Source organism: Anomalospiza imberbis, chromosome 4 (genome assembly GCF_031753505.1).
Source record: "Anomalospiza imberbis isolate Cuckoo-Finch-1a 21T00152 chromosome 4, ASM3175350v1, whole genome shotgun sequence".
Classification (NCBI taxonomy): Eukaryota; Metazoa; Chordata; class Aves; order Passeriformes; family Viduidae; genus Anomalospiza; species Anomalospiza imberbis.
The window spans coordinates 31209703-31234146 of record NC_089684.1 but is presented as its reverse complement, the minus strand read 5'-3'; the positions used below and the strand labels follow the sequence as shown (position 1 = coordinate 31234146).

The following is a 24444-nucleotide window of genomic DNA, read 5'->3' as shown; positions in this document are numbered from 1 at the left end:
GCCCCCCTCCAACTTACCCACGCCCACACCCTGACCCACGCAGACATCTGGGGAGAAATCACTGTCGCCTCTCATGTATCCATGTTCTGATTTACGATTAAAATTTAAAGACGCGCATTCATATTTTACCGAACCTAATGCGCCCTATGAATTTTTAATCCATTAAGATGCGGGCTACACTTTGAGCAAACTCTACCTTTGTTTTGAGGGCAGGGCAGCGCCGGTCCCGGCCCTGCCACCCGGTGCTCCACACCGCTCCCGGCCCCCGCCACCTCCGGGACGCTCTCCCGGGATTCCGGGCACGGAGGGCGACCCGGCCCCGCTGCCGCGGAGGCTCCGCGGGTGCGGACAGATGCACCGTCCCGGGACGCTCCTTTGGGGCATCTCCGCACGCCGGCGGTGCCTCGGCAACCCCGGGCCCCTCAGTGCCTCCAGCCCGGCATCGCCGCCCGCACCGGCCCCTGCTCCCCCTCTCCCAGATCTCCTCTCCCGCTCCAAATCTGCGGCCGCGCCGCCGCCGCGAGCCGAGTCAAGTCACGAAGTCAAACTTCAAGCCCGGAAAGATCAATGAAGAGTTTTGCCGTCCGTGGCGCCTCGTGCTTCCTGGCACTAAAATAAATGCAAGAAATCGAAACTTAATTACTTGAAAGAAATCCAGAAATCCCTCTGCATAATTTATCTAGGCATTTTTTTCGTGGCGTTTGTGTTGAATGCACGCTTTTGACTCCGCACGCTCCTCTCTCCAGCGCCGCCCCCCTCGGCAGGAGCGGGGCGCCGGCCGGGCAGTGGGGGGCGGACCCCCGGACCCCCGGCTGAGAGGCGAGGAGGGAAGAGAAATCCGCATTTGTGCCCCTCTCTTTTCCACCATCCGAGAGCATCTCCTGGGGTAGGGTGACAAGCGGGAACCTCTCCTCCCTGCCTGCAGGGTCTGAGCCCTGAGCCAGGCACTCCGCGGATATTTTTTGACCACGAGTGCCTGGCGTAACAAGCTGCATCTCCTAAGCACGATGGAAAGTGCCAATAAAGTAACTCAGTTATTCTGACAAATTTACCCCCCTGTCTTTAATGATCCCCCCGTGGATCTCATACTCCTTCTCACGGATGGGGTATGACACCTGGAAGCTGGGGGTGGGACACTGACTGGCGATGCAGGCATGGCCTCCTCACTTGCCATCCAGCCCGGCTGATGAGAGCCCTGCCTGGTGAGCCTTTCTCTGAATTCATTAGGACTGGAAGTCTGCTGGTTCGGGAGCAAACTTTATCATAGACACCTCATCGAGAACTTGAAGTAATGTTATGAAAGAATGAAAAATACATTTGGGAGCTGCCTGGAAACTGAAGTACATTTTGATTTAACTTACATTAACAGAAACCTAATGTAGAAGTGAAGGGATCTAACAAAACCATTAATAATTTAAAGATAATTACAGATAGTCTATCCTTACTATTCACAACCACTCAACATTTTAGACAAAGAAAGCTGAATATTCTTCGTGGGAGAATGATGTGAGCGGACTGCTAAGCAGGAGCTGTCCAGCTCAAACTGACTCTTCTCTGTTCACACACTGCACATTCCCCACAGCACCCAAGACACCGTTCCAAAACTGCTTTTCCAAGAGGGAGGGTGGAGGTGGAGGCAAGGCCTGTCTTTCTACAGGGTTTTTTGGCATTCATTTTGGCACTTTCATTTTGGATTTCAAGCCCCCCTCCTTGTTGGGGCTTCTGTTTGAGATGGGCCCAGTGTGGCAGGGGAGACCAAGAACACTCCCACACCTCCTCAGGCTTTCCCAAAGCTCTGCCAGCCCTGGAGACTTCAGGAAAGGCCTTTTTCATCCATAGCCTTGGCTAACACCAGTGGCAATGGTGACTCTCCTGCCCTGTGTCATCTAGCTGGGATCAGCATAGCAATCCCCTGCTTGGCTTGCCATGGCACTGTACAAAAGTTATTTTTAATACATTCATTTTAATTCCAGTTTCCATTGTATGCTTTATAGCTCAAGGGTCATGAGTGTCCTGCAAGGCTGTGATCTTGCCTGTATTTCTGATGGTTTGGATTTGGGTTTGGGTTTTTTTTTTTTTTTGAGATATACTTGCTGTCCAAATACTGTAAAATTAGAGCAGCTGGATATGCAGCAGACTTCACTGATCTTCCTTACAGATCAAGATAAAATTCTAAAGAGAGAAATTCAGACATAAAGTGGCTTCTAAAAGAAAAGAAACACTGGATAATACAAAGCAGATAAATTCAGATCTGTCACAGGAACACAGGAACCCACCTTACAAACAGTCTCACAGGTAGGAGCTCTCCCTAACCACGTTCCCAGATCCTACTTGTATGGAAAACATTAAGACCTCATGGATCATTAAAAAAAAAAATCCTATAAATCATATTGTGAATATCCTTGGGACTCTACTCTTGCTGATTTAGACAAAACCCTGGTATCTTAGATTAGCCTTCATTAATTATTTTCATTAATTTCCCTTGTTATAGATGTATTATCACAAATCATATTCCAAACACATTCCCTAATTAAGCATGAAATTCCTCTCTCCCTCCCTCCATATGCCATTTAACTGGAGCAATGAGGATGCGTGCGTTCAGCCTGGTGCCTAGAGGCTGGTGCCAGGCACTCGGTGCAACGAAAGATGGTGCTTGCATTTCAGATATCTTTCAGGGTTTGCTCTAACTTAGGGAAAATGTTGTGGTTTTTAATTTGATCACCAACATGGGCATGTCCTCAGATTGGAGCTCTTAGCCCTTGAAAATTTTCAGTGTCTTCCATCTACTTCTTCACTGTCTTCAAGAAAAATATTATTTGCTTTTCTCCCCCTTCTGCCATGCAATGTGTTTGCTGATCTCTTTACAGGTCCTTAGGATTCACCAGACAGCCTTCTTCTTCCAGCCAGGAAGAAAAACCTGTGACAATTGATATGCCTTGGAAAAGGTGATGAAAACCTTGTGTCTCGGAGCAGGCACAGTTGTGTAACTGGGTTGGTGTTGTACCTCTGAGCCATTAAATAGTGTGTTAAAATACTTATTTAGGGAATAGGGTCATGTGGCCTGTGGTATTTGGTGTGTGCCACGCCATGCACCGCGCTTTCACAGTCTCTGTAGTTTTAGAGAGCTCTGGCTCTGGACTCATCCATGAATGTGTGGTGGAAAATGTCTGGGAATTATTCTGTTTTCTCCCTTTAATTCAATGTTCACACAATCAGAGCATGGTGGGACTGGAACCTGACTGGTGCGGAAGCTCCACTAGGACCAGCATCTCCTGGAAATATCAGATGTGTGCTGGAACATCCATCCCTGCAAGGCCAGGCACACTGGGCTCAGACCTAGTCCTTGATAACCAGGCTTTAATTCCCAGTAGATAAATCTGTGCATAATAGCAATGATAATTTTGGGTGTGTCCACCTTATATGTGGGCACAGACACTTGACCAAGTTTTATTCAAAGCTAATCACAAATCCTCTTCATTTTATATTGGTTAAAATTCAGTGGAAATGCTTTCCACCTTTTCTACAACATCTTGGCACACATCAAAGCCCTTCCCTTCTCTTCCCACACAGAGCATGGACAGGTATCCACCTCTGCTCCATATCCCTTTTTATAAATGAAGTATTGTATGTTTTGAAGACTGTTAATAGTGAAATCAAGTTGTGAAACGCATCTGCAGCTTGCATCAGCATTTCCTGTTGGAAGCAGCGGGTTAGGAGTGTGTTATCACGTGTCTCCCCCAGTCCTGAGACAGCCATCGAATTCCAGTGAAATCTCTTACAAAGGCAATCAAGACGATCAATGGGAGTTTTGCCAGGAACATCAAAGCTTATTAAATGGTTCTGTGTTAAGAACTGCAAACACACAGACATACAGGAAAGAAGACAGCTCAGAAAATGGTAGTGTGAAGGTAAAGAAAAATTGAAGAAAGAAAAAAATTATGCCCAGAAAAAAAAATGCATGAGATTAATAACTGACAGATGTATGTACAGCCAATCCAAAGCAGAGTTTAAAATGCAGGCAACTCAGTCTGTAACACAAACTTCTGTAGAGGTGTTTACTCACAAGAGCTTCTATCCATACATCCTGCTTTAAATATTTTGCTGAATTGGAGTGAACTAAATTAAAGTTTAACTGCTTTACTGTTTGTTTTGATAGGGAAGACCTGGGACAACACAAAGATGCTGTCATTTAAAACCTTTCAAATCATCAAGCTGCATGTGTGTGATGCTGTGTCTGTTGCTGTGTATATATAGAAAATGTAGAATCAAGTAGTATTTTTACTTGCTAATCCCTTACCCGTTCTGTTGCCTGGTAGGTGCCCTGACACGCTGAACATACTTGAGTAAAATGCATTTTGCTTTCCTTGTTTAGGCCAGCATATTTCCTTGGGTAAGTGAATTTGTTGCTGCACACCCATGAGAGGAGGAAACACTTCCTAAGAGATCCCAGAATCCCTGTCTTTCCCAGTGACCTGGGCTCCCAGTGCATTCACCTGCCTTTGAAAATGCTCCTGCTGGCTTCAGACACTCTAGCCCAAAGTAGGCCAAAATGATGGGGAGGCTTTTGGCCTTTTGTGGTGTTTTTTTTTTTTTTTTTTTTTTTTTTTTTTTTTTTTTTTCTTTTTTTAATTAAGGGAAGAGTTTCCGGTTTTTTTGCTTGATATAATTTTAAATAATGTTCGTGCATATTTCTGAACGAGGAGGCTGGAGCTGAAGAAGCTTTTACAACCATTTGAAGTTGTCTGCTGTAAGTGCTGACAGCTGTGCGATGGCTTTTAGTGATGGGGGAGGCACTCGGGAGTGCCCTGCTTGGAGTCGGGAGGGCTCCCGCGGGGCTTTCCAAGGCAGAGTCGGGAGGGAAGGGGAGGGGAAGGTGGGATGGGATGCGCTGCGCTGCGCTGCCCCCTCCCCCATCCATATAAACAGAGCTGGGGCAATCAGAAAATTAAACGCAGTTTGTGGTAGTGAGTGGAAGGTTTGGGGCTTTTAAGGGGGTTTGTTTTGGCTTTGCTTTGTTTTGTTTTCTTCCTGGGAGGTCGAGGCAGCCCAGGTGCTGGAGAGGTGAGTTCAGGACCAGGATTCCCCTGGCCCTTCCCTTTCTCCCTCCGTGGTCCCAGTGACAGTTTAGGGCCACGGGGGCCAGCGACAGCCAGAGTTAATCTGTGTTCCCATGACCCTGGGGAGCCCTGAAAGTTTGCTCTGGGAAGGGTGACTCCTGGAAGTGCTTCCAGAGGGTTGGGCTGGGTGTACAGGTGTTGGCATCTTCTGGGTGCCTGGCCCCACTGCCTGTTTCTAGAGAATTGGGAAAATTCCTCTCCTCAACCAGAGCCAAAAGCAAATCCTCCTTCAGCTGCCCAGCAGGGTGTTGGGACTCACCTGCTGCAAGGATCATGCAAGAGGTATATCTTGGAATGAAATGGGGTTGAGTTCTTACTTCACATCTCTCTAATACCTTGTGCCCTTCCGTGTCCCCAGAAGGATGTTTCATGACATGTCACAGTATTTTGCAGGGCTTGTGTCTAGTGCAAAAGAAGGTTTTTGCTCAGAATACTTAAAAATGGACCAGAAGACCAGAAAAGTTCAGGAAGCTGACAAATAAGGGTTACATGCCTGCAGGTCAAAGCTACTGAAGTGCATCAATTAGCAAAGCCCAGCTGCTTTAGATACTAAAAGGTGGTGGTGAGAAAAGCCCAGAACAGGTGGGTAGAAAGAATATCTTCCTGCAGGCAAGTGAGGGAAAGGAAATGATGAAAAGAGTTTTGCTTCATTTGATTCAGAATTGTGCTCCAGCTGTGGGTAGAGCCTGGCTTGGGGAGGGAGGCAGGCAGGGGTGGTTTGGGAGCTGCTGCAGAGGTCAGAGGATTTGTGTGGGGTTTGATGTTCAATATTCATACAGCTGTGTTTTAGCGGGGTGAGCTCTCTACACATGGCTGTCGTTTTCAGAATCTTGTAGATAAGCTGTGTCAGCACTGCTTTTATAAATCCCATTTTTACCAAAGATTTATGATGTAGCTGTAAATGTGTGCTCTGGATTGGTATCTTCTGTAGAGGGTTTTAGTGAGGAATCTTATTTTCAGAGGGTTAGTGCATTTATTTTCCATGCCTAAGATACACGATGAAAAATGTAATTTATAATGTGGCATAATAAAAATGGATGATGTTGCAGGGGATAGCAGACTTTCTTCTATATCTGCACAATATATCTTTTTGGTAACATTTTGATAATGATTTTGCATTTGCACTGTGGTGGTGTCAGTGGGTCAGGCAACAGAAGTGTCAGCCTTGACCATAACCAAGACCACTATCCATATATAAAGAAGCCAAGCTGGTTAAAGGGAGAGAGAAGAAACATTAATTCAGCAAAGGTACATGACTAGATTTTGCCTTTATTTATTCCACTTTAAGTCAGAAAAAATTGAGTGAATTGGAAGCATCTTTGCTGCATTAATACATGTGTTAGTGCTCCAAACATTTCAGTGTTCTTTAAAAATTCAGCCAGACCTGGGAATAGCTGGGTAACTTTCTTCTGAGAGCTGAGACATGCTGCTCTTTGGAAAGACTATCTGTTTTAAAGAGGCAGTCCAATGTTCCATTTGCCTTCAAAATAGCTGCAATTCACTGTTTGAGTTTGTGTCCCGTTGCCTTACCTGTTGTAAGGTAAGATTTCATTGCAATAATCAACTTTTTTTAAACTTATTTTCACAAATTGAGCTGTTCCCTGTAAAATGATAGAAAACAAGAGATCTCTCTATCTGTATGAACAGTTGCTGGTTTTCCTTGAACTCGGAGATTTAAGGTGCCACTGGACTCTGCGGAGCAAAAGGATTTAAAGATGAAAGCAGGATTGGTGCATTTTTGGTGGGCAAGGCTCCTGCCAAGTCAAAGACCAGCTATCAAATCAGAGTTTGAGCTGAACCTAGAGGAGAGACAAGCTGTACTAGTAGTACTAAAACTAAGGAACTGCTAAGTGGAATTTGCAGTATTATTTTGGTGGGGAAGTTTGCTTATTTTTTCTTTATTTTTCCCATTAAAGAAATTGCTGGCAGGCCAGAGACTACAAAAACTCAGTCCTTGAGTGTATGAACACAGTTGCCTCTTGAAATCATCATCCCTCTATGTTATGCAAGCAGGAATTCCTATGTAAGTTAGCATTTCCCTGGTTTGTTAGTAAATGTCTGTATGAATTGGACCTTAAATCCTATACTGGCACCATCAGAATATTAAGATTTCGGGTTATAGCAGAGCTCAGGCTAGGGCTATAATATAATTTTTTGAAACCTTTCCAGTAGTAAAGAAACCTACACCCAGCTATAACTTAACAAAAAAAATATTTCAGGTTTTGTGATGTCCTTGCCAACTACTTTCTTCCCCTTCTTTGACAGTTTGTCTAAGTAGGAGCAAGGAAGAGGAAATATCCCCTTTTAGATGAACCACCACCAACAGTTTTGCACAGGCCATAAATGAGAAATCGAGCCTTTATCTGAAAGAGAAGCAACTTTGTCTTTATGTCTCTTTTAGATTGCTAAAATTTTGCTCTTCAGAATGTGCTTGAAGTCTACCAATAGTTTATGTACAAATAAGTTTGTTTTGGTTTTTTTTTAATGTGTTTCTGATTGCTATTATCTGTCATGAAAAGTGAGAACAGCACTTTAAAGCAGGTAGAGGATGGTGGGATCACAGCTGATGGCAGTGCAGGATGTGAGAAGGAGGCAGATGCCTTCTTGAGGGTAACTTTTGTTATTTAGAATGGTCTGTGTTTCATAGAAAAAGCAGTAGAGGACAGAGAGCACTCGGTGTGAGAGGGTAGAAAGTAAACCGCTGCTTCTTCAGGATGAAGGCTTTTGTTCCTCTGGTGTGGTGAGATTTAGTGCTGTAAGGTGTGGGGTTTTAAAACTTTTTGTGAATCCTTGACTCTGCAGAAGGAAAATCTTCCTTCGGGACTGGTCCAAGGTATGGAATAAGCACACCCAAGAACTGGGGACTGATGCTTACTATCTTCTACCTCAGGTCTCACTCTTCTGACTTGCTGGTACAAAAATGTCATGCTCATCACCAAAACAAAGTGAAATAGGGGAGGCCTATAGAAATATGAAAATCTAAGCAGGAAAAAAATATATCTAGGCATTAAAAAAATCCTGATGAGTGGCTGGGATGAGGGTAAGGGAGCTGGGTGACCCCATGGCAGTCATTACTTGCACAGCTTAACTTAGCGCCCATAGCAGCACCTGCAGCAGTACTGAGCATTGACAGCTGGAGAGAAGGGACAGGTCCCAGCAGGCCATGGATACAGGCAGGGGATGAGGGGTGCTTTCTGCTCCTGTGTGCTGCCAGGACCTCATGAGGCGGCAGAGCTGTCAAGTGGATGAGTTTGCTCTGGATCAATGTGGTGGTTCTGTTGTCATAAACTCAGCTGGTAGCGAGGGAAGTCTGGGTTTGCACAACTGAGGGAGAGTCCTGAGAGAAATTGTTGGGTGTTCAGGCTCAGTCTGTCACACACTCAGACTGTGGGTGGTTGGAGACTGCAATTTTTAGAAGCAATTAACACAAGGAAAAAATCCCTCTGACTTAGTGAGGTGAAGCAAATATACATTTCAGTGCTAATTCAAAAGGGGGTTTTTGTCTTTTCACTTAGCTAATGCAGTCCAGGAATTTACTTTTTTTCTCTCAATTGGAATTGAATCAAGATTTTAATCCCATTTATTTCAAGATCATGCTCCAGAAAATCCTCAAAAAAATGCTGTGGCTACTGACTGATAAATAATGGGTTCAGGGTATAGAAACCAGCCACTGATAGCTGTTTTCTGCTTGAAGTTTTTTGCTGGCTCCAAGTTTTGGGAAGTTCAGGCTTCCTAGGCCCAGCTGTCATCCAGCCTGGTAACCACCACAAACTCATTTTTCCTGTTGTTACTCTGTCATGTTCAGTGAGATTCTGATTGCAAACAGCTGAAATCAGATACTAATTTCCTCTGTGTGGGGCGTGCTGTTGGTCTTGGAGTGAATTGAACACAGGAGATTTGGCAGTAGGTGGACTTGATAATTTTGATTTTCATAAGAAGCTGACCAACCAATGTCAGTGGAGGACAACTCCTCTTAATTATTTTAAACCATCAAGCAGCTTTAGTCATGATGGTGACACATAAGCATGTGGCTACCTGCTCTTTTCCATGCAGGTGTGGGTCCTGGCAGAGCCCATCCCTGGACTTCAGGGGGATGGTGCTGAGCTGTCAGCTCTTGAGAGTGACTGCTGTCCTCTGGTGCACATTTGCGTGCTGAGAAGCACAACAAGTGCTGGCTTCTGGCTGGGGTCTTCAGAGGCTGCTACAACACCAATAAGTAAAAGTTAATTGCAAATTTATTTCCACATAGCAAAAAGGGAAAAACACTTGGGGCCAGTTTCCTTTAAAGAAAAGAAGAGGAAAAGCCTGTTCTACACCCATTTGATTAACCTGTGCTGTTAATCACTGCCATGTTTATGAACCTCTATTATAAACTTGTTACTCTAAGGGGTTTCAGTTCAGTGACTGAAAAACAGCTTTAGGGGCTGGGTAGGTAAGAGTAGCAAGAAGTACAAGTAGTAGCACTGAGCCTTTGAAAAGATGTATAAATAATTAGCAACATATTTCATGTGGACTCTTTAGTCAAGCTATCCTGTCAGAGCTGGGATTTCAACAGAACATGACAAAAATGTAGAAAGAGCTCTGCATTTATTCCAGCATAACAATGTTGATACCTAAAATAATTTGCTATGTTGAAGCTATTTTAGGTCACAGATAACAGCTCTGCACTGCTGAACTGCTCTATCTGCTGAGGCTTCTTCAGAAAGCAGAAGGTGTCTGAAAGGTTCTTTACACTCTTGTGTCTTTTGAATTTTTAGATCCTTATTTCATGGTTGCAAAACATACAACGTAGGTGAAAACCTGAACTACGTCTTAATAAAGCAAAGTGATGAATAAATAGTAGCCCAATGCAACTTCAGGAGACGGAGGGTAATACAGCAGGTAAAATAGAAAGCAAAGGTGGGAACTTCTCAAAACCCTCTAGTGGGTGGGTGGGGGAACACAAATTAACAACCTCTAGGATACATCCTGCCTTACACATCCCGGCCCCCAGCAGCGGGGCTGGAACCAGATGATCTTCAAGGTCACCTTCCAACTCAAGCCATTCTATGATTCTGTGATACCCATGTATCTCACTCTAAGGTGACAAAAACTTTCTTCTTATTAGTAAACAATTAGCACAAAGCCTAATGAAAAACACCATAGCTTGATTTAACATCATTCCAGTTGGTTTAAGTTTGTTGTTTATTTTTTTTTTCCCTGCTTACATGGAAAAAAAATTTGCTTTTTAGGGCAATTTCTACTGCTCTCCCATTTTCAAACACTAATCCCAATCTCTGGGGAACAACCCCACCTCCTTGCATATGGCTTTGCTCACTCCTATGTGGAGGAGCTCAGTAGGCTTTCGCGTGAGTTTTGTCCAAGGGAAAATTAATTTAATTCACTCAACATCACCCAGCACCTGCCAGTATGTGTGGGCAATGTGCGCAATCCCTGCACTCAGATGCAGAGGTTATTTTAGCAGAAGTGTGTTGGTCTCTGATACTTTCAGAAGTGCTAATGGGACTTCCATGAAGTCAGGACTTGGAATTTAGAAACTAAATCCAGGATTAACTTCAGTTGTCAAGAGTACCTTCTCTATTAACCTGAGTAGAATCAAGATTTCAGTTTTCACTTTTTCTACCAAGATTTCTGCCCAGCTTTGAAGTCTGCAAGAATAAATCAAATTCAAAGAGTGAACTTCATTTTTACCTCCAGTTCAAATGCTTGGTCTGAATGGTGGTAGTCTAAGTGTGAGACAACAGATCAGTGAATTTCTAAGTTGTGGGCATGAGGCATTTTCTGCCCCTTCTACTTGCTTCAGGAATTACACAGACCTGTTTAAATAACAACTACAGTTAGTTTTTTAAATCTCTTTCATGCTTTTGTGCATTTGTGTTTTAAGAGACTAGCACTTAGGCACCAGGCAAAACACCCAGATACATACAAAGACAGGTTTTCTCCTTAACAAAGCTCATCCTTCCCACCCTGCTTTTAACCTGGAAGAAATACTGTAGAAATCCGTGGGCATTACCAAAGCAAAGTGTGCATTGGAAAAAGCAGGTCTGTATTTTTTGGTCTAGCTTCAGTCTTTTCTGCTGTCTGCTGTAAGCTGACATTAACTTGTGCTTTTCATACTTCCAGTCAGACTGACTTATTTGGTAGCCACCTCCATGGTGAGTTTGGGTGTTATTTCCACAGTAGCCCAGAGGGCAGGTATTACCCTTGACAAGTGAGTGGAAGCAGTGCCACTCAGATATTACTTTTTAATCTGCTAACCAGGGAAATGAGCCTTTTAAGTGCCTGACTTGCAGGAGGTCATCATTAGTCTGTCAAGGTATTCCTTTGCTGCCATCTTTTAGAAATGTATTTGATATGGCAACTCCCAGTTATGCTGTTTTGAGCAGACAAGGCACACTTTATGAAAATAAACTTCTTAAAAGCAAGCTGTGGTGGCGGGTAAAGGAGGAGAGGTTGTTTACAGTATTTTAAGCCAAACGGTTCCTTTGGCAGGAGGTTTTCTGTAACAAGTGAGAACAACAAGAATTAGCTCTCTCAGCACTTCAACAAGCAGAGATTTTTGTCTGTAATGAGAAGAATGAGACTTGTTTGACATAAACTACAAAACAACACAGCAAAGATGAAGAAGGAGGGCAGAAATACATTACTGAAGGTGAGAAGAAACAACTTCACTTCTCTACTGTGAATTCAAGATTCTTGCTCATTATAATGTATAATTACAGCTGGCATTATTCCAGAGGAGGGGTTGAAAGAAGGTAGGTCTTACCAACTGTGCTTAATCCTGCTGGGGAACTGACCACAGCAGCATCCCATCTGAGTCTATGTAATCCAAAAGATTGCTGTTTTATTCTTCTGTACCAGGTCCCTCTTTATGCAGATATGCAAATTCTCTTTGGACTCTTGAGATTTGAAAACTGATTAGAATTTTTATGTTCCTTCATTAAGGGTAAAAATAGGCTATCCCAAGATAGACAGCCCCCCAAATTATACACTGATCTCAGAAAATGGGAATAGCTTACTTTTGCCATTAATTGAATAACTTCTTTCAGCAACCATAGCTTGGTTTTGCCTCTTCTGAAGTCTTTGCTGTCTTTCTGAAATTTTGAGCTGTTTAGTGATAGATTTGGAGAAAAGGAGGCTCAGGGGAGACCTTACCACTCTCTACACTCCCTGAAAGAAGGTTGTAGCTGGATAGGGGTCAATTTCTTCTCTCAGGTAACAAGTGCCTGGACCAGAGAAAATGGCTTCAGGTTGCACCAGGGGAGGTTTAGGTTGGATATTAGGAAAAATTTCTACTCCCGAAGTGTTGCCAGGTATTGGAACAGGCTGCCCAGGGTAGAGGTGGAGTCACCATCCCTGGAGATGTTTACAAGATGTGTAAATGTGACACTTAGGTACATGTTTTAGTGATGCTCCTGTCGGTGCTGGGTTAAGGGTTGGACTTGATCCTAAAGGTATTTTCAAACCTAAATAATTTAGTGATTATGTGATTCTAAGTCTTATCTGTGGAGCTTTCCTTCTGTTTGGACGCAACTGTGTGCTGCTTATTAATATTTAATTTGTGCACATGCATGCTGCTAAGAGTGATGCTTATCTATGCATAAAAAGGCTATTAATAACTGATCCTGTATGTACCTATTATTTGCCAGCATCTTATTACAGAAGCAATTATTTTTGCCCAATTCCACCCTGATGCTAGAGGCTCCACCTACTTACACTTACATTATCTCCATGCCAGCCCATAATTTTTTGATTATGCATATGAGAATAGTTAAGAAAAATCAAGATGCCTCAGGATCTAAAGGCAACTAAATAATTTTTTTACAGAGTTTAAGAAGAATTATTTGGAACAATTTATTCCTTTTATTTCCTATTGGCAATGCTATTTACTTCACTAGAAATACCTGGGGAAAGTAAAAATGTAAACGTTTGTAACTGGGATCTGCCCAGAACTATTTGCATTTCACTGTACTTTACCCACAGTCTTTGGTGTAGACCCTGGTCTGTTATGAAGCCAGAAAAAGGGTTAATGAGATTGTAATCAAAGATGCAAAACAAGGTCTTCTAAGCAAAAAATGAGAATTATGTTGCAGTAAAGGTTTATGGGATTATTCCTATTTATAGAGGAGGAAACCATGCATGCCTTGTGTGAGCATCTGGATATATATTTTAAAAAGTGAGGTTATTTACTCATATAAGTCTACAGGACTTTATTTTCTTGTCTATATGATAAAAGATTTATTAAAATCAGCAGGAGGAAAATTAAGAGAGTTGTTGCAATTTCAGGTGTATGGTGTCAGTTTGGAAAACAGGGTATTTTCTGTTATTGTTGGATGTTTTTCCCCTCAACACTGGTATGAACTTTAATTAAACCAGGTACCCATATGTTTACATAGAAAGACAAATAGTCTGTTTATTTCAGCAGCTGTTCAACAAGCCACCAGCACAATCAATTAGATTAATCCCAGGAAATAAAACTTGAAATAAAGATGATATCTGAAATCATTTTTATTCATGGTTAGAGACCATGCAGATTCTTTTGACAAGTTGAAAAATCTTATGGGTGATGTTGAAAACTTCAATGTACAAGTGCTAATTCAATTTGAGGGCAAAAAAACCCTGTCTTGATAGAAGGGTTTCTGTAGAGATATTACTAGAATGGCAAACCCCCAAGCAATACAAAGGCAGCCTGAGTATTGTATGCTCATTACCTGAATTTTCAAACACTTAACGACTGTGAGAAGTATGAATATGCAAAGCTTTCAGACTCTGACCAACGTTTTCCTTTTTCCCTTCTGTTCCTGGAATGAAAAAGCCAGTGGTTTATGTTAGTGCATATATCTATAACTGCCATTAGCTCAATTTAAAGTTGCATATGATATAAGGTCACAGGTCCCTAACTCAGCAGAGCACTTAAGTAAATCAGCCTCTTCGCCAGCTGCAGCAGCTGAAATACGTGTGTGAGTGCTCTGTTGAACCAGGGCTAAAATTTCAGTTCTTGTGTCTTCCCAGCTGTTCTGCAGGGGAGATAAAAGGTGGACCTTGCATAGACAGCATGATATTAAGAATGGATTCAACTACAACTGTGGAGATTTAAAAATTAAAAAATGGGAACGAATTCTTGCCTTTAATAGTGAGGATTCTAAACACTCTTCTCTAGAAAAGAGACTTACACTGAATGTCTTTATATGAGGGAATGGTTTGAATAAGAATTGCTATCCCATGTGGAAGACCTCTTGACCTCCGTGAGGATTTCAGGGACTTACTGCTAGGTTGAGTCTGAAGGCTGCAAAGGCAGTGTTAATTTGCCTAATTTTAAGTTCTGGGCCAGATCATGCAAGCTCTTGTTTGCATATCCAGTCCATTATGTCTGAATATTTTGTGGCAGCATTTTATGACAGATAACATATCAGCCCTGAAGTTGTAACTGGAAATAAGAAATATCACACAGTGCACATCATACTTAAACTGGCATTGTTGCCTCACCCTTATCTCTTCCTTTTTCTCACATGGGCAGTGACACGAAATATTGATAGACAAAAATTCCCCCTGAGATTTCTGTGCAAGTGTTGGAGTCCCGTGCTTACTGATGAATGCTCAAAGCTTTAATATCTAATCTTGAACAAGGGTCTGTGTTTTTTCTTAAAAGCTAAAATCATGTTGCTATAAATAAAAGACACCAGACTCTGCAGGTTAAGGCTAACGGGTAAATAACAAATCTGTTTATATTAGATAGTCTCTTAAATATAAGAAAAACATGTTCTAAAAATTAAAAATCTGAAGAATGGTGCATTAAAAAAGCTGTTGCCGCACAATTAATGCTTTTATTTTTTACAGAGTAAGTTTTTATTCTGTATAAGTATTAAAGGATTTATTCTGGGCATTTTTTCCCATGATAGTTGTAGTCTTTCTCCTCCTTGCTAATTCTTGCTGGTGCTGTTTGTGACTTCTTAGCTGCTTGAGTTCCTTGATCACAGAATCCTTTGAATTGGAAAAGACCTCTAAGATCATCCACTCCACCTGTTCCCCCAGTACTGCCAAGCTCACCACTAAACCATGCCCCTAAATGCCACTTCTGCATGTCTTTTATGTGCCTTTAGGGATGGTGACTCCACCACTTCCCTGGGCAACCTGTTCCAGTGCTTGGCAACACTTTTGGTGAATAAATTTTTCCTAATATCCAATCTCAGCCTCCCCTGACACAACCTGAGGCCACTTCCTCTTGTCACTTGGGTGTTGAGAGTGACCCCCACCTGACTACAACTTCCTTTCAGGTAGCTGTAGAGGGTGGCAAACAGATAAACATTCTAGGTTATGACAAAAGTTTTGAGGTTCTAAGCAAAGAGGTGGGAGCAGCTGTGTTTTTTCCGGGCTCCCAAAGTCCTGTGGATGCTCACATTGGTGGGACCTCTTGGAGCATGTGTTTGCACCTTCTGTTCAGTCTGAATGCTCCTGTTGTCTTTCTGTGGAAACCAAGAGGCCAGTTGAGCACCTTGGGGCTGTGTTTCATTGTGGAGAGAAGTGGTGATGTACCCTGGGAGCTGAGAAATGCTTCCTGGCCCTTAGTGTACATAAATTACAGTGGAGGAGCAGAGGGGGAATGTATGCAGTCTGGAAGTGTGGTTGGGATTTGAAAGGAGACTTGCTAAAAGCACAGCTGCTTGCTCCAGCATCTCCACAGTGAATTTTCTCAATGGACAATTTTTACTGGAATTTTTTATGTCTCCATAACTTTAATCTAAAATGTGAAAATCAGTTCAAGTTTCTGCTTAACTGTTGTCTAAAAATGTGTCCATCTACTTGTCTACTGTAAATGTATTAAAACATACTTATTAGTAAGCACATACACATTTTACTGAGCTCAATAAATTAGGTTATGAGAAAAGAAACCTGGTGGTTTTAAAGCACAAAATCATTTGTAAAAAAAGCATCTGGTGAATGAAAAGCATGGGGGAGGAATGGTGTTACTTTTATGCACCCAAGGCTCAGAGCATGCCTCAGTCTTAACTATGGTGGGCACTGCTAACTACTGACTACTGAGGGATTTAAGGTTTTAGCTGCTGTGTGGCTTCCTAGCCGAGAAATGACAAGTAAAATGAGTAGTAATCAATATGCTGCTGCTTTCTGAAGTTGTTTGCATTTCCCAATCATTAAAATTTCTGCATGGCTGTCATTGCTAAAGATGATCAGAAAGAAAGGGGCTTGTGAGAATAAATGAAGCATCCTGTTGCATCAGACTGTGCTATGTCTGACTCGTGCAGAGTGATTTGGTGTTAACTCTGCAGCTTTCCTTTTGCATAAGGAGGCTGGCTCTGTACTTTGGCATGCTGAATAGAAAATTAAAAATGCAGGCCAGTCTTCAGGAACACTTTACTTACTGTTTTAATAAACTTTTGTTTATGCCTAGAGGTGCCATTAAATTACCAGCCAGACATTAATATACAGTACACAAGGGATCTTGTATATAAGCAATGATTATTACTGTGTGACTCAGATGGAGCTTGCTGTGTACCCAGAGAGCTGCTGGACGGGAGGTGCACAGGGAATACCTGTCTGGATGGAGAGTGGTGCTGCTTAGGCAGTACTGGATGTGTCAGTGGGTTGGACATATTTAGAGGAAAGTCATTTTCCCAGAGCAGGAGCATGACTCAAGGGGACAGTGGTCTGTCATGGTAGAAACACCTCTGCTTTGTTTGACAAAATAACAGAAAGCAAGCACACAGTGTGGATGATCCTGAAGCTAAAGGTACTAATAAATTCTAAGCCAACTATTATTCTGGACCCCTTTAAAAAATGAGTCTTATTTCCCCCACCAAGCATCTGCTTCAACTGCTAATTCTGGTTGCACAGTGTTGCTGGAAATGGTTAATTCCAAACATGGCTTTCTTTCTATACTACTCTCTCCAGAGTGAGAACAGCACCTACAGAAGAAAAGACTTCAAGAATGAGCTGGAATTAAATGTGGGCTATGGGCACTACACTGGGCAGCCTCTGAGTAACAGTGTAGTGAGGTAAAATCAGGGTGATGTGCCTTGCTGCAGGTCTTGTGATTGCCTCCTTCCACAGACAGGTACAACATCAAACACAGGACTGTAGTAAGTTCATCAAGAAGGAAGAAATTCAAAATCCCTCCAGCTCCTGAAAAAATGTATGCCAATTAATTCTGAATTGGGATTTTCCTTTACATTTGATCTACTTAAGAATGCACCACAAGGAAAGCTTCCTATGAGGAAAGCTTAGAAATGCTCTCAGGGAAAAGGAACCATCATAACTCTCCCACTTCCTAAAGGTATCAGGGTAGAGCTCTGCTTAATGCACATCCTCTAAAGGAAATATAAGGCCCTACCTAATGCAGCCTCTTTAGGTTCTACTGAAAAAAACCCCAACCAGATGATCCCTCCCCATCTCTGCTCTAACTTCCCTACTGCGCTTGCTGACTGACTTGTACCTACTAAAAAATAAATTAGTTCCTTCCCTCACTTACTGCAGCTCAAGGCTGTGGCATTAAAGCTGCTTACATGGAAGGGAATGGGGAAGAATGGATGAGACCTGTGAAATGAACAATATAAAATTGCTCAAGGATGGCTTGTGTGGCATAAGCTGGATAGATGTCAGGAAGGGCATAGTGCTGCTTGGAAGTCTTTGTCAGGCCCTGATTATGTTGTAGGAATATTTCAATTTGGCAAAAGAATAACTCTTTGCTTTCCCTGGGAATGAGAAGGCAGAGTATCCCAGGAGTAGACCTATTCAGTAATGTCCTGGTGCAGGTATGGGGCAGATGCTGAATACCACAGAGGGGAGGATGAGAGGGTTTAGCAGCTGTGATTGCTGTGCCAAAAAAAAGCAAGTGGGGGATATTTGAGCCCTGGATGTGACAGAGGAGCAAAAGTCCTGCCTTCTGGTTAGTGAGGCAGCAGTAAGGGAAATGAATTCACAGTGGAAGGAGAGCAGCAGGACAGGAGGCTTGGATAGACATGGCTTTCCCTTCAGGTTCTCTCCCTCATGGTGCTGTTTACCTTGGGATAGTTTGGATCCCAAAGCTCCTACTTCAGTGTCACTTTAATCTTCTGCTCCCCTGTGATCTCCTCCTCATTTATTTTGTTTATATTGTTTAAATAAGCAGTTTGGGCTGAACACTTCTGGAATAATAAATGCATCCAAAACTTTTGTCAGATAGTGCTGATTTCATGATTTGTATCTGATTTACTGCCAAAGAACTGAAGCAGTCATATTTTCCTTCTATTTGATGGTTGGAGGGGTTGTGTTTGTTTCCATGGTTTTGTTTTTCATTTATGTCATTATTTGCCAGCAAATCACAATCATGTCCTTTGCTTTAGTTCAGCTTTATTTCCTTGTCCTCGTGTGATACTGTTTTAGGCACAAAGTGTCCCAGTTTTTTTAATACTTCATAACTTATTAATGCTGGAGATTGTGGGATGAAGAGTTGTCAGCAACCTCATTTTTTATGTATTGATAGATATAATATCTGATTTATTAGTAAATAGCTTTTAAAGGATTTCTTCCTCTCTGGTTACACTTTTCCTAATTATTTAATCTATTTCCCCGTAGCTTATCTTCCTTCCTGGCTCCACTTTTTTTTTTTTTTTTTTTTTTTCCTGCATCTGCTTTATCATTTGACATTTTTTCACTTAAATGTGAACCTGATCAACATTAGACATATTAGACCTCATCTATTAATGTGTTATCATGCACATCTTTAGGAGAGGATGTGTGGGAACTTTCTTTTCAGGACTTACATATGCAGCATTTGGAAGCACTAGGTGTTTCTGTGACATCACTTCCTAGTCCATTTAAAATCACGGCCAGATAGGCTGGGACCAAATGAATATACTTGCAAATAGTGTGGAATTCACTTCAATGGAGGTAAACGATGGCACTGTCACGTTACGTGTTTGTGTGTTTCCTGTGGAATGTACTTTGCTTTTCTTCAGACTGATGGAGCGCTGGGTCCTGGCCTGCAGTGAAGACAGGACACAGCAATGACCTGCAAGGATCCAAGAGGTTCAACAACAGGTGCCAATATTAAGAGGAAGTCAAACTGACAAATCTCAGGAAGTGTAAAGCCTTCTTTGGCATTCTCCCTCAGGGAAGCTGGTGAATTGGACCCATCTCTTTGAATCTTTAAACTCTTTAGTAATATTAAAATCAAATGGGACAAATACAAGAGATATGAGGCTCTACATTCTTTCCAGCTAAGACAATACAAAATTTGGAGCATGGGCTGTCCTTCCTCCTGGACATTCTAGAAGATTAAGCTGAAGATCCTAATAAGCCAGCTTTCACCTGTCTCTTGAGACAAATCTAGAAACTTCTAGCAGCTGATTTCTCTGTTAACTGCTCCTTCCAAACTCAACCTTTGGGACAGATTCCTGATTTCAGTGCTAGAGGGGCTGGTGTGACTGCTCTCCTCTTTCTGCTTTCTGTGATCTACACGCTCTTCCCATTATGAGTGGTTAATTACCTTAAAAGCATTGTAAAACTTTTGCATCTGCACATCTGTGCATCCACACCCAGGAATAAATTCCCTGCTTTTCCCCTGTAAAAATGCAACACAGACTGTTGTAATGAAAATTCTCATGTTGTAGGTATTTTGGTATGATTATTATAATATTAGAAGCTTATTTTTGTAATCATAAGGAGAAAATTATATGAAGGTATCCTCCTGTTATTTCTGAAGTCTTTTATTTAATAGGTTAAACACAGTTGTTCATTGTGAAATTATTCAGAGAAGCTATTTCCTGTTCTTGCTTTCATTTTTCAGGTTCAAATATGTACAGCTTTTCATAGTTTTAAAAAAATATTTTTTTGTCTTCTGATTTTGAATTGCAGTTGAAGAAGCCCATAATTTGTATCAAGAGCAGCAGCTTTATTATGCCTATAGCTTTTCTTTTCCTTTTTAATTTTTTAATGCAACCTTCTGAATACATTATAGCTTTGCTGTCTACTAGGAAACTGTATTTCTGTGAAAAAGTGCTAAACATGAAAATTTCTCTAAATTTATATGGTCTCTTGGCAGTCTAGGAGGAGAAGTAAGTCAAGAGAATATAATGAGTGGAACATCAGTGAACCAGGTTCTGTTTCTGGTAAGAACAAGCAGGTTCTAGGAAAGGGATCAGCAAAACCCCCACTTGTTGTCTTTTAAATTTTCTTCCTAATGCCTGAGATTATCTCATGAAAATTTCACACTGAGCTCTTAAGAAAAAGAAAAATCGCTTATTTGCTGAATAACTAAATATGTAAGAGGACTTTGTATTGCAAGTTAAAAACAAAAAAAGTATTCTGCATTTATGTTCCCTGGGGAAAAAAAGATCATGGCATTATAATAAACCCAAAGATTCACAAAACCTTTAATCATCTCATAGCTTCTATTTAGAAAAGCACACTTATATGTGTATTTAAGTCCCATTAAGTACTATTCTAAATTGAACTTATACATAATTCCTGCCACTGCATTATGCTAAGGGTAGTAAGTCCTGCATCTGGCAATACCTAAGCATTTATAGGTATTCAATAATATTCAATAGCAAGAACCAAAAGATCCCTTGCAGATGCCTAAAGCAGTATAAGCATCTATGCCAAGGCACAATAAAGCCTTGGAAATTCCTCTTCCATGAAGAAATCCAGCTACTGGGATCAGTACAGCAATCTCTTCAATTTTCTCTGAGAAAATCTGAGATCATGCCACTAAGTGCTTGTGAGAAATATAAATGTGTTGTAAACCGCCTCCCATATATTTCCACTTTTTCTCCTCAACTTTCCTATTTATAATTAACACATCTCTTTATCTTGTTCATTCTGAATATCTTTGTTCTTTTCAAGCTAAATTATTTAATACTATCTCTTCATCTCATTTAAGATCCCTTTATCTGGTCCCCTCTCCTTTATATTAAAATCTCTCCTGTCTAAACGCATTTTCAGATGACATCTGCTACTCAGGAGCATGAAAATCCTTGCACATTCCCTAAAATAACTGTGCACTTATCAGGCAGTGAGGTGTGTGGTGCAGATCAGAGGCTGGGCACACCAAAGGAATAGGCTCAAACCACACAAGAGTGGTGGTTCAAAATGTGAAGCCCAGAAATGTCCAGTCCACTCCTGTGTCTTTGCAGACATGAAATCCAGTCCCTGCTCACACAAACAGCCCTTTTGGTTTCAGCAGGCTACCTGTGAGCAACAAAGACCTGGTGCTACGTAGCTACACACATCACAGAGCTTTTGTATTATGCAGAAGGAAGCATAAGGGCCTTTGGAGGCAGGAAAGCATCTGGAAGCCCCGAGGTATGTTTGCAGTTGAACAAAAATAAAATAAAACTTGGTCATGTGAAATTAGAGAGAAGCTAAATTCTTGTTCCTGTACTATGTCTAAGCCACAGATAAATATACCCTAAAAAAATTTTTGTACAATGTAACAGAGAATAAATATGTGCACATGTGCCATGTGCACATTACAGATCTGTTTGAGTCCTGGTGTTTATTAGAATATATGTATTATCTGTATAGAAACACGAGGAGGAATGTGAAATGTTGCAGGAGCCAGTTTTGGATGACACTGAATTGTCCCTCTCTAAAATAGAGACCAAATGCCTCCATATGAATGATAAATTCCCTGATAGCAACAGTGATGCTGCCTTGCAGACAGATTTAGGATGTCTGAGTGTCCTGCCAATTATAAAATTCACATATAGTGTTTTCTTCCCTTCTGCTCCACTCTGGTGGTACACGGCAGGGCTTACAGAGTCCTCTCTTATTTAAAAGCAGGAACAGTTTCATCTATTTAATCTGAGAGACATATATGCTTACCACAGTCATAGCAGGACAGCTTTAAAAAAAAACCCACACAGCTTAGAATATTTGCATATGACTTTAAAGATTACAGAAGAAGAGATCCTCGTGAACCTGGTTATTTTGTAACTCAGATGGCAAAAGATGTTTATTACAAACTTGGAAATAATTTAAAGGCAAAGCATCCACTCAAAGCAAGAAAGCCTCATAAAGCTTATCTTTATTTTGAGTGTAGACAGAAGTTTGTTATATCTGATAACTGTTTGGTTTTGGGGAATTTTCTTGCTTGTTTGTTTATGGTTTTTAGTATATGGATTTCTTAACTGTTCTAAATGTAATACCCGGTGAGATATCCTTCTTTAGAAAAGGAGAAACAGGCTTGGAACTGTGCACAGGAAGTGACCCTTTGGAGGGGAAATTGAGAAGCACCTTATAGAGCCTAGGACTGAACCTGAGGTTTCTAACTTTTGCCTATTAGATCGGCTATGAGCAAATATCTGAAACTTGTTGGCAAAATTAAATGGAATTAACTTGAACACTAAGCAAGATTAGAAATTCATTATTAGTATCCACCTGAAAAGAGTGAGGGACAGGATTACTACCATATAAAAAATATGATGCAAAAGCAGGGTGAGACCGCTGTCTTTATTGCATGATTGAATTTTATTGCCAGACTGAGCAATATACCTGCCCTCTCCTCTATACATGCCCCTTCTTTGCATCCCTCTGCAGGAATTGATATTGCAGCATTTTCATTCACTATGAAATTCAGCTGCTTCTAACTTCTGAGTCCATAACTCTTGACCTAAACAGATTATTTATTATTATATTTTTCCTGAATTATGCTGGATCTGCTCCTGCCTTCTAGCCCTGCTGGTGCAGTCTGAGGCCTCTGCATCTTGCAACTCATCAGCCTGGCTAGAACCACTAGGAACAGGGTGAAAAGTCTCCTTCCCATCTCTCTTAGGAGCTCCAGGGCTGTGCACAAATTCACCAGGAAACCTCCTGGGAAACCATGGACAGCTGCCTGGTCTCCTGTTGTGTTCAGATCAGAGGGCCTGTGCCCTTGCTGGTGTGCTTTTAGAGCCCCACAGGAAAAGATGTTCATGCTGTGACCCATGAACGGTGCAGATGTCCTGGAACTAGGACCACCTGTGAGTGAGTATCCACAGAGAGATTGAATATAGTTTATATGATAAACATTGACTGTACATCTTCATCTGATTTATCTCTCCTGTGCAGCAATCAAATCCTCCAAGTATTTAAATTGTACACTCATTATAATCACAGCTTGCTCTAGATGAACACATTATGCATTTATTTTCTCCCAAAACAGCCAACACGCAGTGATTGCACAGGGCAAGTGCACTGAGATTTTGCAATCTGTCTCTCCCTCCTGAGAAGGGAGTGAGGATCAACACGTAAACTTTAGTAAAGCGGTGAAATGTACGATCATTTTAAACCTCACAATTTGGATCTGCTTGCGGGTGGCAGAAGGCAGGTTCCCTCCCATATCCAAATATTTCGGCTCTGATGTATCCCTGTTTACACAAGTGAACCTCCCAGGACGCGCAGGGATATACACATCTTGCAGATCAACTGAGCTTTCAGCCATAAACATTTCTTTCCTTGGTAGCAGAAAGCCCGTGGCGGGTCTATTCCTTGAAGCTTGAATACAGCAGCAGAGACTGCAGGATGAAACTTGCCCAGAACGTTCAGGAATCGCGCAGCAGAGCTGCCGTGCGCGGGAGAGCCCTGCGGGACGGGGCAGCCGCGGCAGCACCGGGGGAGCCGCTGGAAGACAGAGCGTCTCCTCCTTTATCATCTCCCTGTTCGTGGATGGAGTGCGGTGGCCGCGGCCGGGCAGGATGATGAATCCATCGGGGAAGCGCCATAAGAGGGGAATAGGGAATGGAAAGCGCGGGTGGAGCACCAGGATGAGGTTTTACGATACTGTTTTAATGGAAGTGGCTCTAGCACAGAGGCAAACCAGGGAACCGCCCGCCGCTGGGAAGCGGCTGGCTCGCTCGGGCGATGCTGTCGGCATGTCGCGACAGGGGCTGAACGGGTGCCTTTGGGTCTACCCAGAACGGACAGGCAGGCGCTCAGTGGGAACTCCAGGGCGATCCCGATCCACGTGTCCTTGGCGGCGGCGGCGGCGCAGGGCCGGGAGGGGCGGGCGTGAGCGCACACCGGTAACAGGTGCGTGACGCGGCGGCGGCCCCGCCCGCCCGGCGCTCCTGGCTGCCGCGCCCGGGGCTGCGGGGAGCGCAGCTGTCGGTGCTCGCCCTGCCAGCCCCGGCCCGCGCCCGCCCTCACGGAGCGATCCCGGATCCCGCCTCCCGCCCCGGCGCTTCCCGGCTCGTGCCCGCCCTCCCGCGCGTCAAACGCCGGCCGTCACGCGGGAGTTGTAATGTACCGAAACAGCGCGCACCGTCTCGCTGCGCCCGCCCTGCCGCGACCGCCCAGTCCCGCTCCCGCCCGCCGGCACCGGCTCCGTGCCCGCTCTCTCCCCGACCCGCTC

General features: G+C 42.6%; 1 long non-coding RNA gene across 8 annotated transcripts; it reads left to right on the top strand.

Annotated features, from left to right (window-relative positions):
* Window positions 1-4990: 4990 nt before the first annotated feature.
* LOC137472553 (uncharacterized) lies at window positions 4991-22599 on the top strand. Of its 8 annotated transcripts, none has more exons than XR_010998260.1 (5): window positions 4991-5061; window positions 11610-11769; window positions 20160-20221; window positions 21248-21420; window positions 22289-22599. It is a non-coding gene; the product is annotated as an uncharacterized lncRNA (long non-coding RNA). The 8 variants fall into 8 exon arrangements; XR_010998262.1 differs by having other exon boundaries at window positions 20155-20221; XR_010998261.1 differs by lacking the exon at window positions 20160-20221.
* Window positions 22600-24444: the final 1845 nt, after the last annotated feature.